Consider the following 21,171-nt stretch of genomic DNA (forward strand, 5'->3'; position numbering starts at 1 on the left):
CACGGCAACACTATGAACAACAGATCTGAACCTTGTTCTAACTGTGCCATCCTCACAGTCACTGAAACATTCTAGCCCATTGCTGCAGTCATTGTGTCAATCTATCTGGCTGAGGGTCTTCCTCTCCGTTGCCATCCTTCCACCTTTCCAAGCATGACGTCCCTATCCAAGGAACAGCCTCTCCTAGCAACATGCCCAAAGTATGTGAGACAAACCTTTATTATCTTTGCCTTCAAGAATTCTGGCAGCACCTTCTCCGAGACATAGCTATTCTTTTAGCAGGCCCTGGGATATTCAATATCCCATTCTTCACCAACACCACAGTTCAAAGGCATCAATTCTTCCTGAAATATTCACCAATTTTTTAGGGTACAGTAATCCCGACTATTCCTTCCATCTTCTTTTATTTCCTTTTCTACTGTGATCTTAAAAAAAGTTTACAGAAAAGTTGGATTTTCATTCATTGATGTACATTTTCTTCCTGCCCAGTTCACGTAAAAAAAAAAGATCCGCTCACTTTTGCATAATTTCCTCCCTGCCCCCCAGTCCACTTTGTTACGTACTATGTGCCTCTTATTCTGGAACGTTGTCATACAGATAACTACTAATCATATATTCCTTTTAAACAGTTGTTTCCTTCATCTGTTTCCAATGCAGTGTTCCCTATTTATTCCCTCTTTCATCCGTTTCCCCCCAACCCCTATGTCAATCTTGTTTTTTAAGTGGTGTTATGCAGTATTTGTCCTTTTGTGACTGAGATATTTCACTCAGCATAATGTCCTCCAGATTACCCATGTTATGTAATATGAGTTTCTTATTTTTTTCAGTGCTGTGTAATATTCCACTGTGTGAATATACCATAGTTTTTCTATCTGTTCATTTGTTGATGGGCACTTGGGTTGCTTCCATCTGTTTACATGCATCTGTTTGGGTGGCAGCTCTGGTTTCTTTATGGTATATTCCTAGTAATGGAATTGCTGGGTCAGGTGGTGTTTATATTTCCAACTTTCTGAGAAAGGTGCCAGACTGCCTTCCATAGTGGTTGTACCATTTTACATTCTCACCAACAGTGAATAAGAGTTCCAATATCTCCACAACCTCACCAGCATTTGTTGTTTGCTGCCCTGATGAACACTGCTATTGTTGCTGAGGTGACATAGTTGTTTTGATTTGCATCTCTCTAATAGCTAGGGATTTTGAAAATTTCTTCATGTGTCTGCCATGTGAATGTCCTCTTTGTTGAAGTGCCTATTCATATCCTGTGCCCATTTTGTAACTGGATTGTTTACATCTTTCTTATTGAGATTCTGGACTATTCTATAAATTTTAGATATAAGTCCCTTATCAGATATGTCACTGCCAAATATTTTTTCCCTGTCTGTTTTCCTTCTTATCTTGTTGGAGAAGTTTTTTCATGTCCAGAGGGATTTGATTCTTAGAAGGTCCCACTCATCTATTTTTATTCTTTCCTGGTTGTAGGTCCTTCAATCTTCTTCTAATGCTTCCTGCATCACTCAATATTTTGCCAATAGAATTCTTCAATATTGCTACTTGAGGTTTGAATTTTCTGTTCAGTTGAGTTGAAAAATGTCACAACCACCAACTTTTCTAACTTTTGTTCTTCACACATTTTATTATAACACTTTGCTTTATATTCTTTTTAAGCTGCACTTTGAAATTTTGTGTTCAAGTCTCTTCAGCAGTGGACTCTGGACATTCTAGTGCAAGTTTCAGTTTCTTCTAACATACGTTTTGGTCTCTTCTTTCTTCCATGACTTTCCAGTGAACTTTGCTTTCTTCATGGATGATATAACTTTGATGTTATTTCACAACTCATCTGATCTTAGGCCATTTGACAGTGTGTCAAATCTATTTTTCAGATGGTTTTTTAACTCAGTTGGGATAGACTCAAGGTCATTAGTGTAAATTTAGTTTTCATTTTCTTGAGCTTTAATTTGAACTTGAGCATGATGATCTGTTCACCGTCAGCAGCTGGTCTAGTCTTGACTGCTGATATTGAACTTCTACGTTGATTCTTTCCACAGATGTAGCCAATCAGATGTTTGTGTAGTACACCAGGTGAGGTCCATATACACAATCGCCAATATGTGTTTTCCATAAAAATTATTTGCAAAATACTATCATTGATTCTCCAGCCTCATTTCTGTCACCATGGCCATGTTATCCAATTATCAGTCCTTCTTTGTTTCCAATTTTTTTCATCTGAGTCGGCAATTATTATTAATGTATTTTGGTTCCATGTTGATCAACAACAGATCCCCATAGTTGGTGGTGGTTGTTGCTGTTGCGTACTGTAGAGTCAGAACCGACCCATACCTGACCCTCTGGTGGGTTTTCAGAGGCAGTTAATTACAGGGAATAAACTGCCCATCCTTCTCCCGCAGAGAAGCTGGTGGCCTCGAACCACATTCCTTTAGGAATGTGTTTCTTGCCACTATGCCACCAGAAGTCCTCAATTTCATCCTGTTTAGTTAGTGGTTGGTGTGCATATTTGAGTAATAGTTGTATTTACAGGTCTTCCTTATCTGTATATGAATAGTATCCTATCACTCACAGTAATGAACTTTAAAAAAGATTTTGAAGCATCATAACTCTTCAAATAGTCATACTAGATATATGATTGCCTAACTGAAAACAGGCAGTATTAGTTCAACTCAACTCATACTGCCCGTGATATCTATCTTTATTCATTTCATGTTATTTTTATTTATAAAACATTTATATAAACATATTTTTATAACAGTTTATAAATTCATACTTTGTATAGTTCATGTTCTAATTATTAATGGATATTTAAACTTGTTTCTCTTTTTTACATATTTTTATTGGATTGCATACAAAGATTCATATGCATTATATTTATTTCTTGTACAGTGTGTTTTATACAATCTTTTATTTACAGTGAATTTTATATAATCTTTTCAAGTCTGCACTGAATTGTTCCTATGCCTTTACTCCCCCTTTACCCACTTGTTGTGTGCCATCAAGTCAGAACCAACCCATAGATGACCCTCTGGTGGGTTTTCAGAGGCAATATTTACACTGGATGAGAATGCTCATCTTTCTCCTGTGGAGCAGCTGGTGGACTAGAATCACATACCTTAGGGATTGCAGCACACCTTCTTGCCAGTAAGCCACCAGAGCTTCTGCTATATTTTCTCGCTTCTCCTTTCTTCATCCCCTTTTTTCTTTCCCCATTCCCTCTGAAAATTTACGCACATCTTTTTCAGTTATCCTTTTATTTTTACATTAACAGTCTTATGCAGTATTTGTCCTTAAGAGACTCAGTGAAATAACTCAGTATAATGCTTTCTAGACTATCCCATGTTATATAGTATTTTACAAAATCAATGTTCTATTGTTATGCATCAGAGAGTTGGACAATGACTAAGGAGGACAGAAGGAAAATTGATGCCTTTGAGCTGTGGTGCTGGAGAAGAGTATTGAGCATACCATGGACTGTAGGAAAACAAACAGATTCATCCTGGAGAGGGTTAAACCAGGCAGCTCCTTGGAGGCAAGGATTCTGAGGCTCCGTCTAACATACTTTGGACATGTTGTAAAGAGAGACCGATCCTTGGAGAGGGACATCATGCTTGGGAGGGTGGAGGTACAGCGCAGGAGGGGAAGGCCCTCTATGAGGTGGATTGATTCAGTGACTGGGTTAATCGGGATGGAAGTGTCAGAGAGAGTGCGACTGGCACAGGACAGAGCAGAGTTTAGGACATAGGATCACTAAGAGTCGCAAGCAGTCGCACATGATGGCACATAACAACAACAACGACAACATAGTGCTGCATAGTATTTAGTTGTGTGAATGTACCACAATTTCTCAATTTATTAATTTGTTGATGAGTATTTGGGCATTTCCAATTTCTTGATATTGTTAATAATGCTGCTGTGAGTATAGGTGTACCTGTCTCCATTTGTGTCTCACTTCTGATCTCATTGGGGTATATTCTTAGCAGTGGAATAACTGGGTCATATGGGAGTTTTATGTTCAGGGATTTTTTTAATAAAACTTTTATTTTATACTGGCTTACTTAAAAGTTCGTATACATTGTATACATTGTTTTTCTTTCCCCTTTCCTTTACACACATCTCTCTCTATGTTCAGTTTTTTGAGGAAACTGCCTTCCGAAGTGGTTGTACCATTTTGTAATCCCACAAGCAGTACATGAAAGTTCCAATCTCTCCACATCCTCTCCAACATTTTTCCCCTGCCATCCTGTTAAAATTTGCTACTGCTACTAGACTAAGATGGTATCTCACTTTTGTTATGATTTGCATCTCTCTGATTGTCAGTGATTTTTAACATTACATCCTGTGTTTGTTGGCCATCAAAATCCATGAGTGCAATGCCTCCCACTTCATTTTTATTTTTCAGAACAGCTTTGCTTATTTGGAATCTCTTTCCTTTCCAAATAAATGTTCTAAATTCCTTTTTTATTTTATTTACTATGCAAAGGCACTTAAATGTATAGATATCATAACAAAATACAGATAATATTGAGAAGATTGGGAATTCCAGAACACTTATTCGTGCACCTATAGAACCTGTAGAACAAGAAGATATACCATTTTTCAAAATGTATTCTTCCACAATACCTATTCAATTTGTATGCCAATCACATAATACAAGGTGCTGGAGTATATGAAAAAGAATGTGTTTTCAGTACTGGAGTAAGGTTCATCAACAACCTGCAATATCTGGATGATACAAGCTTGATTGTCGAGAATGGAGAGGACTTGAAACACTTACTGATGAGGCTTAAAGGCTATTAGCCTTCATTACAGATTATACCTCAACACAAAGAAAACAAAACTCCTAACAGCCTGGTCAATAAACAGCATCATGATAAACGGAGAAAAGATTGAAGTTGCTTGGGATTTTATTTTACTTGTGTTCATAATCAGCATCCATGGAAACAGCAGTCAAGAAATGTAATGATACACTGCACTGGCAGATCTTCTGTAAAAGGCCTCTTTTGAGTCCTGAAGAGTAAGAATGACACTCTAAAGCTACTCTACAGTATCAGATTTTAAAGAGAGAACAAAGTTAGTGTGACATGAGTCTTATCATGTTTAATCCCTCCTGTTAATTTATTTTCTCTGGTGGCCTAGTGGCAAGAAGCTGTGCTGCAATTCCAAAGGCCACCAGCTGCTCCATAAGAGAAGAATGGGCAATCTTCTCCCATGCAATTAACTGCCTCTGAAAACCCACTGGAGAGTCAGCTTGAGGTCAGTTCCAACTCTAAGGTACAAAGCACATAAATCATCTATTACATAAACCTGCCTAAATTCTGACTTAAAGTTTAAGATAAATACATAGGAGCCCTGATGGCATAGCAGTTATGATTTATCTGCTGGCCAAAAGGTTGGTGGTTTGAACCCACTCAGTAGCTCTGCTGGATAAAGATATGGTAGTTGAATTCCTGCCAAGAAAAGCATATCAGGCAATTTTATTATGATGGTGGATAAGTATTAAGGAGTTGTACTGACAACCCAATGACATGTGGTTTGAATCCACCAGTTGTTCCTCGGGAGAAATATGGGCAATCTCCTCTCATGATATTTACTGCCTTTAAAAACCTCCTAGAGGGTCAGCTATGAGTTGGTTACCACACAAGGACACATAACAACAACAACACAAGTCAGAACTGATTCACTGGCACTCAAAAACAAAAAGATAAATTCATCAATCTATAGTTTCTGAAGACTGTTCTTAGGCCCCTTTCCCATGGAGTCACTTGCATTTTTCTTATCTCCTCCAATTTCACAGTGAAAATTATTTCAGTACTAAATCAAATCAAATCCCCTGCCTTGAGTCAATTTTGACTTATAGTTACCCTTCATCAGGTTTCCAAGCTGTAAACTTTATAGGAGGAGGCTGCAAATATAGAGTAAAGCTAGTTGTGATGATGAAGGTTATATATCAACTTGGTTGAGTCCTGATTTTCAGTGGCTTGGCAGTTATATTCCATTTTGGAGTCACACTGTGTTTTTGTGATCTGATTATGGTAATCCTAATTTTCAGATACCTAATTTTTGCGTAATGATGGAACTTAACTGAATGAGGAAAGGGTGTACTTTTATTCCTGTACACTGTTTTCCATGGTACAGCCACAATCCGATCCATGTACATCTATTTTGGTTTGGTTTGGTTGTGTGTGTGTGTGTGTGTGTGTGTGTGTGTGTGTACCGTCAAATCGGATCTGACTAATACAGGAGGAGACTGTCCCTCTTCCAGCAGAGCATCTGGGGGATTTAAACCTCATACCTCTGGGATTATAGTACAGCTTCCTGCCACTAGGCCACTAGAGCTCTCTTGATCGGTGTACTTCTAAACACACTCAACTTTGCACAACTTACTTTGCTTACTTTCCTATTAGTTCTGTTTGTATAGAACTAAATGCAACCATCTTTATAGATCCCCAATAGTGCATCAGATATTTATCAAATTATCAGCAGTTCAAACAAACAAGCTGCTTCATAGTAGAAAGATTTGGCAGCTGGTTTCTGTAGAGATTACAACTTTGAAAACACATTGGGGTAGTTCTACTCTGATCACTTCTTTCATCATGACTAGTAATTCACAGAAGGGTTGGACACAATATTTATAAATATCAGGTATAATGCAACAAAGTGACTGAAAGTGAACCAGAAAATTTACCTTACAAAGATGTGTAAATTTGGAATGAGGTCAATGATGCAAATATATTAAAAGTGGCTATCCAAAACCAAATGCATTGTTAAGCTAATTCTGACTCATAGCAACCCAATAGTATAGAATTCTTCCATTATGTAAGGAGCTCTGGTGGCATAGTATTACATGTGGCAAAGCTAACTAGAAGGCTGGCACTTCAAATTCATCAAGATATCCAAAGATGGACAGTTTCACCCTTTAAAGAAATGTAGTCAATGAAACCTGACAAAATGGTATTATGAATTGGAATCAATTCAACAGCAGTGGGTCTGGTTTGACTTTTGGTTTCTTCCATTATAGACCTTCTATGTTATACTTGCTATCTTTTTCATATCATTCTTTATAAACTTTTTTTAATCCATTCATTCATGTGTACGTTCCTCCCTCCCCTTCGTAAGATTATTAATTATCATATACATGGTTTCTAATCATTCATCCCTTTCAGAATGTCATTCACTCATTCCCATTCTTTTTCTCCTCTTTCTCTCCATCCCAGTCCCAACCGCATTATTATAATAATAGGGTTATGCAGTATTTGTTCCTTTGTGACTAAGATTTCACTCAGCATAATGGCTTCTAGACTCATTCACATTGTGTAATGTTTATCACTTCATTATTTTTCAATGCTACAAAGTATTCCATTGTGTGAATATACCCTAGTTTCTATATTTATTCAACTGTTGATGGGCAGCTGGGCTTTTCCATCTCATACCTATCTGGTTTCAACATCATCATAAGTGCCAAAGAACAGTAAAACAGCATAAGGTCACAATAATCCATTAAGAAGTTTACATTTATATCAAAAGAAACAAATAAAAAAAAGTGAACAGATTTTGTATATCCTGTTAAACAGTGGAATATATGAGAAATTAATATTTTTTCTCCTATACAGAGGAACACTGTTAGACATAGTACTGAAAATGAAGCCTCTCAGATAGGAAGGCATTAAAAAATGAAGACGAACACCTGCAAGTATCCATTAATAACTGGAATATGGAATGTATGAAGTATAAATCTAGGAAAATTTGAAGTTCTAAAAAATTAAATTAAACAAATAAAGGTCAATATCATAGGAACTTGTAAGCAGAGATAGACTAGTATTGGTCAATTTATATCAGACAATCATATGATATATTATGACAGGAAAGAAGAACTGAAGGATGGTGGTACGTTCATTGTCAAAAAGAACATCTCAACATCTATCTTAAAGTAAAATGTTGTGATTGTTCTTGTATAATGTTGACTTAGAACTAAGCAAATCATAGCTGATTCTTCAGTGGATTTTTAGGGCCACTAAATCACACAGCAGTTGACTGCCTATCTTTCTCCCATGGAATAGCTGCAGATTCGAACCATGAACTCTTTTTCACTGCTGGTGGGAACACCATGGAAGGCAGTTTGGCACTTTCTCAAAAAGTTGGAAATACAGATACCATTTGACCCAGCAATGCCATTACTGCGAATATACCCTAAAGAAACCATAACTACCATCCAAATACATATATGCACACCCATGTTTACTGTTGCATTACTTACAATAGCAAAGAGATAGAAGCAACTCAAGTGCCCATCAACAAACGAATGGATAGAAAAACTATGGTATATTTATACAATGGAATACTATTTAGCACCGAAAAACAATGACCTCATAAAACATTATACAACATGGGTGACCAGGCAGGACATTATGCTTAATGAAACATCTCAATCACAAAAGGACAAATACTGCATAGCACTACTTTATAAAGCAGATCTGACATGGAGTTTTGGGAAGAGAATAGGATAAGAATGGGTAGAAAATGAACACTGCACTGGAACAGATGACCTATTTAAAAGGAATATATGATTAGGAATCATATGTAGACAACAGCCCAGAACAAGAGGTACAATGCAAAGAATACAGGGACAGGGGGAGGTAATTGTATAACAATGAATGAATATTTATAAAAATAAAAAGTGAACTGGGTAAAGGGGGATGGAGGGGGAGGGGGTAAAAAAGTGCAACAATGAATAAATGAACATTTAGTTTTCCTGTAAACTTTCATTAAAATTACAATGAAAATATTTTATTTAAAAAAAAAAACAGAAAAGGTGTGCATCAGAGATGTATCCCTTTTCTTATACCTATTCAATTTGTATGCCGAGCAAATCATTTGAAAAGCTAGACGATATGCAAAACAATGTGGCATCAGGATTGGAAAGACTCATCAACAATCTGTATTATGCAGATAACACAACCTCACTTGTTGAAAGTGAAGAAGACTTGAAACCCTTGCTGCAGAAGATCAAAGACTACAGCTTGACATTGTCAACAATTTCATTTTACTTGGATTCTCAATCAGCATCCATGGTAGGGGGCTGTGGTAGCCTAGTGGTAAAGAAGCTGCACTGCAATCCCAACAAACACGGTAACAGCCGCTGTTGTTGTTATGTGCCGTCGAGTCACTTGCGACTCATAGCAACCCTATGTACAACAGCTCTAAACTCTGCTCTGTCCCGTGCCAATCTCATTGTCTCTGACACACTCATCCCAATTGCCCTAGTCACTGAATCAATCCATCTCCCAGAGGGCTATCCCCTCCTGCGCCTGCCCTCCACCGTCCCAAGCATGAGGTCCTTCTCCAAGGACTGATCTCTTCTTACAACATGACCAAAGTATGTCAGACGAAGCCTCAGAATCCTTGCCTCCAAGGAGCAGCCCGGTTTAAACCTCTCCAGGATGAATCTGTTTGTTTTCTTAGCAGTCCATGGTACCCTCAACACTCTTCTCCAACGCCAAAGCTCAAAAGCATCAATTCTCCTTCTATCCTCCCTGGTCATTGTAAAGCTCTCTGACGCATAACATGTGATTGCAAAGACCATGGCCTGTACCAGATGCACCTTATGCCAGGGATGTGTCCTGTGTCCATACCTTTTCAACCTGTATGCAGAACAGATCATCCAGGAGGCTGGGCTCTATGAGGAGAAATGCGGCATCAGGATTGGTGGAAGGTCTATCAATAATCTGCGTTATGCAGATGACACAACCCTGCTTAATGAAACTGAGGAGGACCTGAGGCGCTTGCTGCTGAGGGTCAAGGACTGCAGCCTTCAATATGGATTGAGGCTCAATGTCAAGAAGACAGATTCTCACCACTGGACCAATTGGCAGCATCAGGATGGATTGTGAAGAGATTGAGATTGTTCACAGCTTTACTCTGCTTGGCTCCACAATCAACACTGCTGGTACCAGCAGCCAGGAAACTAAAAGACGTATTGCAATGGGGAAGTCTGCTGTTAGGGACCTCTCTAAAGTTCTGAAGAGCAACAGTGTGTCTCTGGAGACTAAGGTGCATCTGGTACAGGCCATGGTAAAAGTAGTAAAGAAATAAAAAGACATGTTGCACTGGGAAAATATTCTGTCAAAGACTTCTCCAAATTGCTAATAGGCCATGATGTCACTTTAAAGACTAAAGTGTGTCTGGTCAAAATCATGGTCTTTTCAATTATTTGCTATGCAATTGGAAGTTCAACAGTGACTAAGGATGACAAAAGAACTGATGCCCTTGAATTGTGGTATAGAAAACAGTATTCCCAAAACAACTATGAGATACTCATCCCAGTAAGAATAGCAAAATTCAACAGAGCAGCAAACAACAAATGCTGGTGAGGTTGTAGAGAAACTGGAACTCTTATTTAATGTTGGTGGGAGTGTAAAATGTTGCAACCATTATGGAAGGTAGTATGGCACTTCCTCAAAAAGTTGGAAATAGAAATACCATTTGACCCAGCAATTCCACTACTGGGAATATACCCTAAAGAAACCATAACTGCCATCCAAGCAGATATATGCACACCTATGTTTATTGCTGCTTTGTTCACAATAGCAAAGAGCTGGAAACAACCCAAGTGTCCATCAACAAATGAAAGGATAGAGAAGTTGTGGTATAGTCCCACAATGGAATATTACGCAGCACTGAGAAACAAAGAACTCATATACAAAATGGGTGACCACGGAGAACATTATGCTTAGTAAAATATCTCCGTCACAAAAAGACAAATACTATATAATGCCACTGTTATAAAACAGGACTGACAGGGAAGTTGGGGAGAAACTAAGAAAAGAAGGGATAAATGATGTAGACAGCATTGAAATGGACAAGGGAGAGAACTGTATAAAAGGAATATATGATTAAGTATTATTGATGTGACAAGAATCCAGAATAAGAGCTGCAAAGTAAATTGGTCTGTGGGAGGGATTGTATAACAATGAAAGAACTTTTTTCTAAAGACAAAACAAATTAGGGGAAGTGGGGCAGGGAAGAAAATGTGCATCAATAAATGAATGGAAACCCAAGTTCTTTATACATTTACAATAAAATCTCGATTAAAATTCAAAAGAAAAAGAGTACTCCATAGACTGCCAAAAGAAAAAGTAAACAAATCTATTTTAGAGAAGATATAATCAGGGTATTCTTTAGAAGCGAGGTTAATGAAACTTCACCTCACGTACTTTGGGAATGACAAGGAGAGGCCAGTCCTTGGAGAAAGGCATGATTCTGGGAAAGGAGGAGAAGAGAGGAAGACTCTCAAGAAGATGAAGTGACAACATGACTATAAAAATAGACTTGAGCATATCACTGATCAAGATTCAGATTTGTCGTTCATAAAGTTATTATGAATTGAAGTCAACTTAATGGCACCTACCAAATTCTAATAAAATTGAGGCTATCAAACACTGTGAAAAGTCACAAAATTAATTTTAACACGTTGCTGCAAATGACGGCAAATGTGTTTCTCAGCACGGTCGTCATTTTAAAAAGTGTGAGACAATGTGTTAAGGGTATATATAATAATGCATCATCTCATATAATCAATTCTATTTGCTTCAAAATTTCAGTATGTAGTAAAAGAATTCAAATTAATGAAATTCAAACCAGTCTGTGACTTTCTTCAGGTATTTTTCTCTATTTTGTAGTACTCTGAAACTGTTCTGGAAAAGCAATCTTGCCCTGCCACTCGGGTCCCGGCGCTGTCTGGAGGCCATGGGGCGGGAGGCGATGGCGGGGTGGGAGGCGATGGGGGAGCAGGCGTCCGTGGCGCCCGGAGCCGGCTAGCGACTGCAAGCGGCATTGGGGCTGCGAGACCCGCGGGCTCAGCCGGGCATGTAGGCGCGCCCGCAGGCGACTGTGTCGGTAGCGAACGGCATCCCTGTTTCTCTGCCCATCGTCCCCGCCCACCAGCTGTGGCAATGGAGCAGGAAAACAGCCTGAGCAGGGAGCTGTGCGGCCTGCCTTGGGGATGAGGACTGGAGCCACAGCCACCCCATCTGGGGCCGGGCCAAGTCCCGCAGCCTGTCTGCCTCTCCTGCCCTGGGGAGCACCAACGAGATCAGGAGGACCCTCTCCCTGCATGGGCCATGCCCAGTGACCACTTCTGGACCAAAAGCCTGTGTGCTGCCGAACCCTCAGACCATCATGCATATCCAGGACCTCGGGAGTCAAAGGTTGACTTGGAACAAGGCTCCAAAGAGCATTCTCGTCATCAAGAAAATTCGAGATGCCAGCCTGCTGCAGCCCTTCAAGGAACTCTGTGTGTACCTCATGGAGGAGAACAACATGATTGTATATGTGGAAAAGAAAGTTCTGGAAGACCCTGCTATTGTGAGTGATGAGAATTTTGGACCAATGAAGAAGAAAATTTGTACTTTCAGAGAAGATTATGATGACATTTCCAATCAAATCGACTTCATCATCTGACCTTACTCTATGCCTCCTCCCTCTTCAAGGGCAGCGTGCCCCCTGTCATGGCCTTCCACCTGGGCTCCCTGGGCTTCCTGACCCCCTTCAACTTTGAGAACTTCCAGTCCCAAGTTACTCAGGTGATAGAGGGGAATGCAGCCATTGTCCTCCGGAGTCGGCTCAAAGTTCGAGTCGTTAAGGAACTTAGAGGGAAGAGGCCGCGGCTACCAATGGAATCCGAGAGAATGGCACATTGGCCCCGGACCCCGAGGTCGGCAAGCAGTTCATGCAGTATCAGGTCCTAAACGAGGTGGTGATTGACAGAGGTCCTTCCTCCTACCTCTCCAACGTGGACGTCTACCTGAACGGACACCTCACTACTGTGCAGGGTGATGGAGTGATCGTATCCACACCGACGGGAAGCACAGCCTACGCAGCTGCAGCAGGAGCCTCCATGATCCACCCCAATGTGCCAGCCATCATGACCACCCCCATCTGACCACACTCCCTGTCCTTCCGGCCTATTGTGGTCCCTGCTGGCATGGAGCTTAAGATCACTCTGTCCCCAGAAGCTAGGAACATGGGTGTCCTTTGATGGACGGTAGAGACAGGAGATCCGCCATGGGGACAGCATCAGCATCACCACCTCCTGCTACCCACTGCCCTCCATCTGCGTCCAGGACCCAGTGAGTGACTGGTTTGAGAGCCTGGCCCAGTGTCTCCATTGGAATGTTCGGAAGAAACAGACTCACTTCACAGAGGAGGATGGGGAGGAGCAGGGCTAGCATCCAGCCTCCAGACACGTGGGGTGGACAGCACAACCCGGCCCTCTCACCATCTCCGTCTTCCTCTCCTTCCTTCCACCTGCCTGTTGGGAACAGCTGTCTGCATCTGTGAGTGTGTCTTCTAGAATGCCCTATTTGGTCCCAGATCATGTCCCTCCCTCCTGTGGCCAAAGGAAGAATCAGGATTTGCCTTTTGTCATCCAGATCACCTATTTTTAACATAAATTTGACTTGTTTTTTGCATTTCTAAACAAGCAAAGTGAGGCAAAAAAAAAAGAAAAGAAAAGCAATCTTTATTTTATGCTCTTCTTCACTGTCATCTCCATTAGCAGTCTAGCTGATTATTTTACAGGAAGGCGGAAACTACCAAATCTATTAAAATTCTACTGTGTCTACATTTTTCCAGTGTGGCACAAGATATATTACTTATATCTTTACTTAAGAGCTTAGCATTAGACTCTCAAATATGGTACCCTTAAAGGTAGGTATCATGTATGGCAAAGTAGAGAATAAAAAAAAAAGAGGAAGATCTCCAACAAGACAGATTGACAGAAAACAATGGGTTCAAGCAAAGCAACAACTGTGGATTGTGCCAGACTGGGCAGGGATTCATTCTGGTCTATCTAGGGTTGCAATGAGTTGGAACCAACTGAATAGCACCTAACAATAACAGGCAGCAAAAGAAGAAGAGAAAAAAAAAAGACGAAGAAGAGGAGGTGGGGAGAATCCACAATGAGATGGAATGACACAATAGCTGCAAAGTGTATCCAAATATATCAACAATTATGAGGCTCTACAGGACCAAGCACTGAATTGTCCAACAACTAACAACAAGAAGAAAGCCTACAAGTACCATACTTTCCCTTTCAGAGGTTAAACTATTATCTGTTGTTGTAGAATAATATAGATGTTGTAGAATCTGTTTCTAAAACTTGAAAGGACATGATATGTTAATTTTTATTCTAATCCATAAATTTACATATAATAAAACTAAGATCCAGGTGTTGAAGTAAGTATTCCAAAGTCATAAAGGTGGTAAGTGACAGAGGAAAGGGTTTGAACTTGGAACTTTTATCTCATATCATCAGCAGTCTCCTGATGCTGTAGGTTTAAACATACTAGCAATGCTATATTTATCACTTATATGTACTATTTAACTAAACCAGAAGTGTTTGTTGTTGTTGTTGTTATGTGCTGTCCAGTAAGAATAAAGCGAACTCATCAGCGGGTTTTCAAAGGCTCTAAGTCATAGGAGGATGGCCCATCTTTTTTTCGCAGAGCAGTTGGTGAATTCTAACTGCCTGTCTTTGGGCTGGCAGTCCACTAGACCACCACTTCCCATCAAATAAAAGAGTCTAAAGCAATGGACACTGTGCCTCCTTTTTACTGGGTGTCAAATGTCTATTCATTACACACAGGTAAGCCTTGCAGACATGCTCATGTTTGTGGTAGTGGTGTAGGGGAGAAGGGATGGTAAAGAGATATTGGTAGTAACAATAGTAATTCTATGTGAAAAATCCAAGGGCCAAGTAAATAGCTCAATAGGAAAGACAAGAGTACTAGCAAAGTTGTTTCATGAATATCCCCTCTTTTGGTAAAAAGATATAGGAAAAATGCAGTACGTTATTGTTGTTGCTGTTGAGTCAACTATGACAATAGCTGCACAAAAGATGCACAACAGCTCTGCAGTCTGCCCTATCCTAAGCCAATCTAACTATCTCTGACACACCTACCCTCATTACCCCAGTTATTATGCCAATCCATCTCATCCAAGGTCTTCCTCTCCTGCACTGTCCCTCCACTCTTCCAAGCTTGATATCCTTCTCCAAGAACTGGTCCCTCCTGGAAATATGCCCAAAATATATGAAATGGAGCTTTAAATTCCTTGCCTCCAGGATTTTGAAACGCAGTCTCACATGTTTGAGGCATATCCCAAGAGGAACCAGTCCTTAGAGAAGAACATCATGCTTGGAAAGGTAGATGGTCAGTACAGGAGAAAAAGACCCTAGATGAAATTGTTTGACATAGTGACTGTGGCAATGGAATCAAGTATATCAGAGGTGGTGAGGTTGACTCAGGATAGACAGAGTAAGGTTCAGAGCCATGTTTTGTAGGGTTGCTATGAGTTGTAGTAGACTTGATGGCACACCACAACAACAACATATGAGACTATACCTATCTATCAAGTGATAAAAAATTAAGATAAACTTTCTTGCTCTAAAGCCAGTTCTCCTTATGTAAACCCATGTCTTTTTCTCAAATAATCTTATCACTGCATGGGAAGCAATTATATAATTTAAATTATTTTATTCATGTATCAGATATTATTTGGAAGAAGGAGTAGCATCCACTTCCGTAATAGCTTGCCTCTGGAAACCCTATGAACCTGGAGAGAGGATGAAAGACACCCAAGCGTTGAGGACTCTCCTTCATAGGGGCGCTATGAGTTGCCTGCGACTCGAAGGCACTTAACAACAACAACATCAGATATTATAAAATTTGGGGACAAAATTATAATTTTAAAGGTTTTATTATCTTTGAGAGGATAATATGCAGTCTCTGAAAAAATAAAACTAAATGACCTGGTTTATAGGATTTTCTTAAACATAGTAATACAAGATTACTTTGGAAGAATTCTGTAAACGTCAAATACCTGTGTACCATTATTTTGTTATTTCATAGAATTACTGTGAGTCAGAGAGAGGTCTGTTGGCCTAGTGGATAGAAAGTTACGCTACCAAACCAAACGTGGGTGATTTTAATCTGCAGCCCTAACGCCTGGTTTTGTTTTTGGCCGTACATTTTCTAACTGGTATTGCTCTGGTCCGTGTACATTTTCTAACTGGTATTGCTCTGGTCCGTCAGCGGTAACTCGTGGTTGCTCTAACACTAAACATTGTAACATTGAGGTGTCAAATGTGATAATGGTTACCCATGGTGGACAGTGTTTGGTGGAGCTCCCAGATTAAAACAGGCTTGGAAGCAGGAATGGCATCCACTTCTGAAATAGCTTGCCTCCGGAAACTCTATGAACTTAGAGAAACGATGAAAGTTATACAAGTGTTCAGGTCTTTTGTTCAAAGGGTCGCTATGAGTCTTCTACGATGCGACAGAGCTTAACAACTACAGGCTGTGTTCAGGTTTTCTTTTCATTTTGTAACCTAGGAGCAAGAATTCTGAAATAATAACTTGAATATTCAAAATTGTAAAAAAAAAAAAAAAAAACCTTGCCTCCAAGGAGCAGCCTGCTTTCACCCTCTCCAAGATAGAACTATTAGTTCTCTTGGCAGTATATTCAATATCCTTTTCCAAGACCACAACTCAAAGGTATTAATTCTTCTATCATTCTTGGTCATTGTCCAGCTCTCTAATGCATACCAAGGAACTGCAAATACCATGGTCTAGAGCAGATGCAACTTACTCTCTAGACTGACATCATTGCTCTTCAGCAGTCTGGAGAGGTTCCTGAAAGTGGATTTCCCTAATGCAATTTGTCTTTTGATTTCCTGAGAGATGGTGCCAAGTGTATTGATTGTGGAACCAGCAAGATAAAATTGTTAACAACCTCAATCTCTTCTCCATCTATCATGGTGCTACCAATTGGCCTAATGGTGAGAATCTTTGCTTTCTTGATGTTGAGCTTCAATCCATATGCTTTAGGTCTTCATCAGTTTCAGTAAGCAAAGATGTGTCACCTACATGACACAGATTGATGAGTCTGCCTCCAATCCTGATGCCACATTCCTCCTCATAAAGTCCAGCCTCCTGAATGATATGCTTCACATACAGATTGAAAAAGTATGGAGACAGGACACATCCCTGATGGACTCCTTGCCTGATTTTGACCCATGCAGTGTTTCCTTGTTCTGTTCTGAGGACTGCTTCCTTATCTAAGTATAGATTTCACATTAGCACAATCACGTGTTCTGAGATTCCCATTCTTCTCAAGGTTAGTCATAGTTTGCTGTGATCCCATAGTCAAATGCCTTTGAATATATCAATGTCAGAAGAGACTCTGAATATTGCATTAGAGTGCTGAGAAACCAAAGCAAAGGGAAGAAATCAGAAGATGAACAGAAGATGTGAAAGGGCAGCTTGGGAAGACAAAGCAAATTATTATAATGAAATTTTCCAAGAGCACTTGAAAAGTCAAAAGGTTTGAACTCGCTTGGGATTTCTCAAGCTGAAGGAACTGAAGAACAAATTCAAGCCTCAAGTTGCAATACTTAAACATGCTGTGCCAGAATGTTGAATGACCCAGGAAGTATCAAAAGAAGATGGAAGGAGTACACAAAGTCACTGTACCAAAAAGAATTGGCTGACACAAGAATTTCATGAAACAACTTATGATCAAGAGGCACTGGTGAAGGAGGAAATTCAAACTGCTCTGAAGAAACTGCCAAAAATACAAGGCCCCAGGAATGTTAACTGACATATTTCGACAAACAGATGCAGCCCTGGAAGTGTGCTCACCAAGCTATGCCAAGAAATCTAGAGGACAACCACCGGGCCAACTGACTGGAAGAGATCCATATTTATTCCCATTCCAAAAATAAAAAAATGTTATCCAAAAGAGTGAGGAAATTATCAAATGACATCACTAATTTCACATACATGCAAAATCCTGGTGAAGATCATGCAAAAACGACTGGAATAGCAGATCGACAGAGAACGACCAGAAATACAAGCTGGATTTAGATAAAGTTATGGTACTAGGGACATAATCACCAGTGTCAGATGCATCTTGACCAAAAGGAGAGTACCAGAGGAATGTGTATATGTGTTTCACTGACTATGCATACGCAAAAAGGGCAATATAGCATAAAGAAAAGAGCAAGTTATGTAAGTTTCCTTATCTATAAATCTATAAATTAGGCATAAATTTTGAGAATAAAGTAAGATAAATTTTGTAAAATAACTAGCATAGTTGGTATTCATTGAGTAAAGTTGTTTCTGTTCTTCCCTTTCTTCTCTGTGGTCTCAACACTCTGAAAATTACAGCATGGGGTAGGACAAAAATGAAACACAATGTGAATGAAGGAAAGTGTAAAACATATAGTATATGAATTTTATATACAAACTAATATAAAATAAATTTTTAAAAAAGATCAGCTAAGGCATGGTATTAGAACAGTGATTCTATTGGATAGTGACACCTACTCTTAAAAAAAAAAAAAAGACAGAACATATAAAAAAATAATTTCCATACCTTGCTAACAAGAATTTATGGGGGGAAAATATTTAATATAATCAGTTAATATTTCATTTAGTTCTTTTTGTGTGCCAGGAACTTTACAAACTTAACTTATTTAATCCCATGGAAAGAGCCCTGGTGCAGTGCCAACTCTGTACTATAGGGTCCATGCTTTCAGAATTAATTAGAAAGCCATACTTATTTTGGATTTTTGTTTGTTTCTTTGAGCCCTATGAAGTAGGCTCCTGATGCAGAAATTGAGCAAGAAGTGGAAGGGTTAAGTAACTTGTCCAAGATCCCAAACTTAGTAAACAGCAAAGTAAGGATCCAACAATCTGGTTTAAAATGACAGAAAATGAAATATTGTCATTTGATCAAATAGTTATATTTTGTCCAAAAGCAAAACAGAAAACAGATTTTACTCCAAGCCTTGAATTCTAGACATCAACCTAGAGCACAATTAAATCTAACAAATTATCCAATTCTAAACCTGTATTTTCATTTAAAAAGAATGAAATAATCTTTCAAAAGCGGACTGAAAATTCTCAGAACAGGTGGATTTAATAATGCTGGAAAAAACATGATCAGCACACAAAAATCAAACATATTTCCATATCCTAACAATGAACGTGCAGAAACCAAATTACAAATACACCATTTATAATCTTCCCAAAGAAAATTAAATATCTAAGTATATGACTTAACAAAATATGTATAAGATCTGCATGCCGAACATTAATAGAAAAACATATCACAAAGCAAGCATGAATAGTCTCCCAAAATAATCAGAATCACAAGGCTAATGTACTTTCTCTAAAAAAAGAAAAAAAAAATCAAGGCTTTTTTGTAGACAGGAAAACTTATCCTAACATTATATGGAAAGGTCCTAGGATATCCGAAATAAATTTAAAAGAGAGTAATAAAGTCATAGTAATTATAATAGTGTGGTATGCATGGTCTATAAAAACCAATAGAATAGAATAGAGGACTAAGAAAGATTTACACAATTTTCAACTTATTTTTTACAAAAGTGCATATTAAATACAATGAACAGAGTACAGCCTTTTCAACAATAAATGCTAGAGCAATTAGACAACCATAAGACAAAACAAAAAGAAATTCATACTGTATCTTGGACTAAACTTTATCCATTATGCAAAGATCAATTTAAAACCAATCATAGCATTAAATGTAAAACATAAAATTATCATACTTTTAGGGGGGAAAAAAAACGAGACTTCAAGATATGGGGCAAGGCAAAATGTTCTCAGATTTGATGACAAAAGGAAAATCCATAAAAGGAAAATCTGGTGATATGGATGGAACTTATCAAAATGAAAAACTTTTGCTTTGAAAATCTACGTAAAAATGATCAAAAGACAAGCTATATACTGGGAGAAAATATTTTCAAACCACAAATAAAATGAAAACCTAGCATCTATAATATATTCAACAATAAAATATAAAACAATTCAGTTAGAAACTATATAAAAGAGATGAACAAAAATGTCCAAAGAGGATATATAGATGGCAAATGTACACATGAAAAGATGTTCAACATCAGCAGTTATCAATGAAATGCAAACTAAATCCACAAAGAAGATACTACATCTGACACTTAAGACAACAGCTAAATTAAAAATTAGTGACACACTGGTGAGGATACACAGAAACTGGATCACTCATACATCACTGGTAGGAATGTAAAAAGCTACAGCCACTCTGGAAAATAGTGTGGAGGTTTCTTTAAAAAGAAAACAAACCCAAAAACTAAACATGCAATTACCATATGATCCACAGTCGCACTCTGGGGCATTTAACCTAGAGAAATGAAAACTTATATTCACAAAAATTTCTGTACATGAATGTTCATAGAAGTTTTATTTGTAATAGTCAAAACTAGAATCAGCCCTAACAGACATTTCACCAAAAAGAATATATAAATTGCAGCAAGCATATGAAAGATGCTCAAAGTTATTATTAGCTATTAACCTAATGTTGTCAAGTCAGTTCCAACTCATAGTGGCACTACAGGACAGAGTTAAAAACTGTCCCATGGGTTTTCCAAAGTTATAAATCTTTATGAAAGCAGCCTATCTTATCTTTCTCCTGCAGAAAGGCTAGGAGGTTCAAATCCCCAGCCTTTGGGATAGCAAGTGAGTACTGAACCTCGGCTTGATGGCACTAAAGCTCTTTTTTAATAACTCAAGTCAAAGACATTGCTGTCAAGTCAATTCTGACTTACAGCAACTCTACAGGACAGAAGTTAACTGCTCCAGAGGGTTTCCAAAGTTGTAAATTTTTATAGAAACTAAATACTACATCCTTCTTCTGTACAGCTCATAGATTCAAACTGCCAACCTTTTAGTTAACAGCTAAGTATTTAACCACTGTGTCAAAGGGGCCCTTTCTACTAGAATGTGGGAAGGTTATTTTGACTCACTGCTATCAATTTGGCACAGACTCATATGACTGACCTGCCAGTGGGTTTCTATAAATAACAGAGGAGGAGATGACTAACTTTCTGTTGAGGAGCTGCTGATGGATTTGAACTGCCAAAGAAGTGTGGACTTCGGGTTAGCTGTGCAACTATCTATAGATATTAGAATTAAGAGGTTTTAAATGATACTGCAATGAGATACCATTTCAGTTTGTGCGGGGAGAAGGGTGCAACAATGAATGAATGGAATCCCAAAATCTCTGTAGATGTTCACTGAAATGAAAAATAAACAACCTAAATTTAAA

At 38.7% G+C, this 21,171-nt stretch overlaps 1 protein-coding gene and 1 pseudogene across 1 annotated transcript in view; one reads left to right on the forward strand and one right to left on the reverse strand.

Moving 5' to 3' along the window:
• Positions 1 to 21,171, reverse strand: part of BRWD3 (bromodomain and WD repeat domain containing 3) — a 363,038-nt gene that overhangs the window by 306,986 nt on the left and 34,881 nt on the right. The window lies entirely within an intron of this gene.
• On the forward strand, positions 10,222 to 13,232 carry LOC102857533 (annotated as a pseudogene).

This window comes from Elephantulus edwardii, unplaced genomic scaffold, assembly GCF_000299155.1.
Source record: "Elephantulus edwardii isolate Elephantulus edwardi_28Jun2011 unplaced genomic scaffold, EleEdw1.0 scaffold00378, whole genome shotgun sequence".
Classification (NCBI taxonomy): domain Eukaryota; kingdom Metazoa; phylum Chordata; class Mammalia; order Macroscelidea; family Macroscelididae; genus Elephantulus; species Elephantulus edwardii.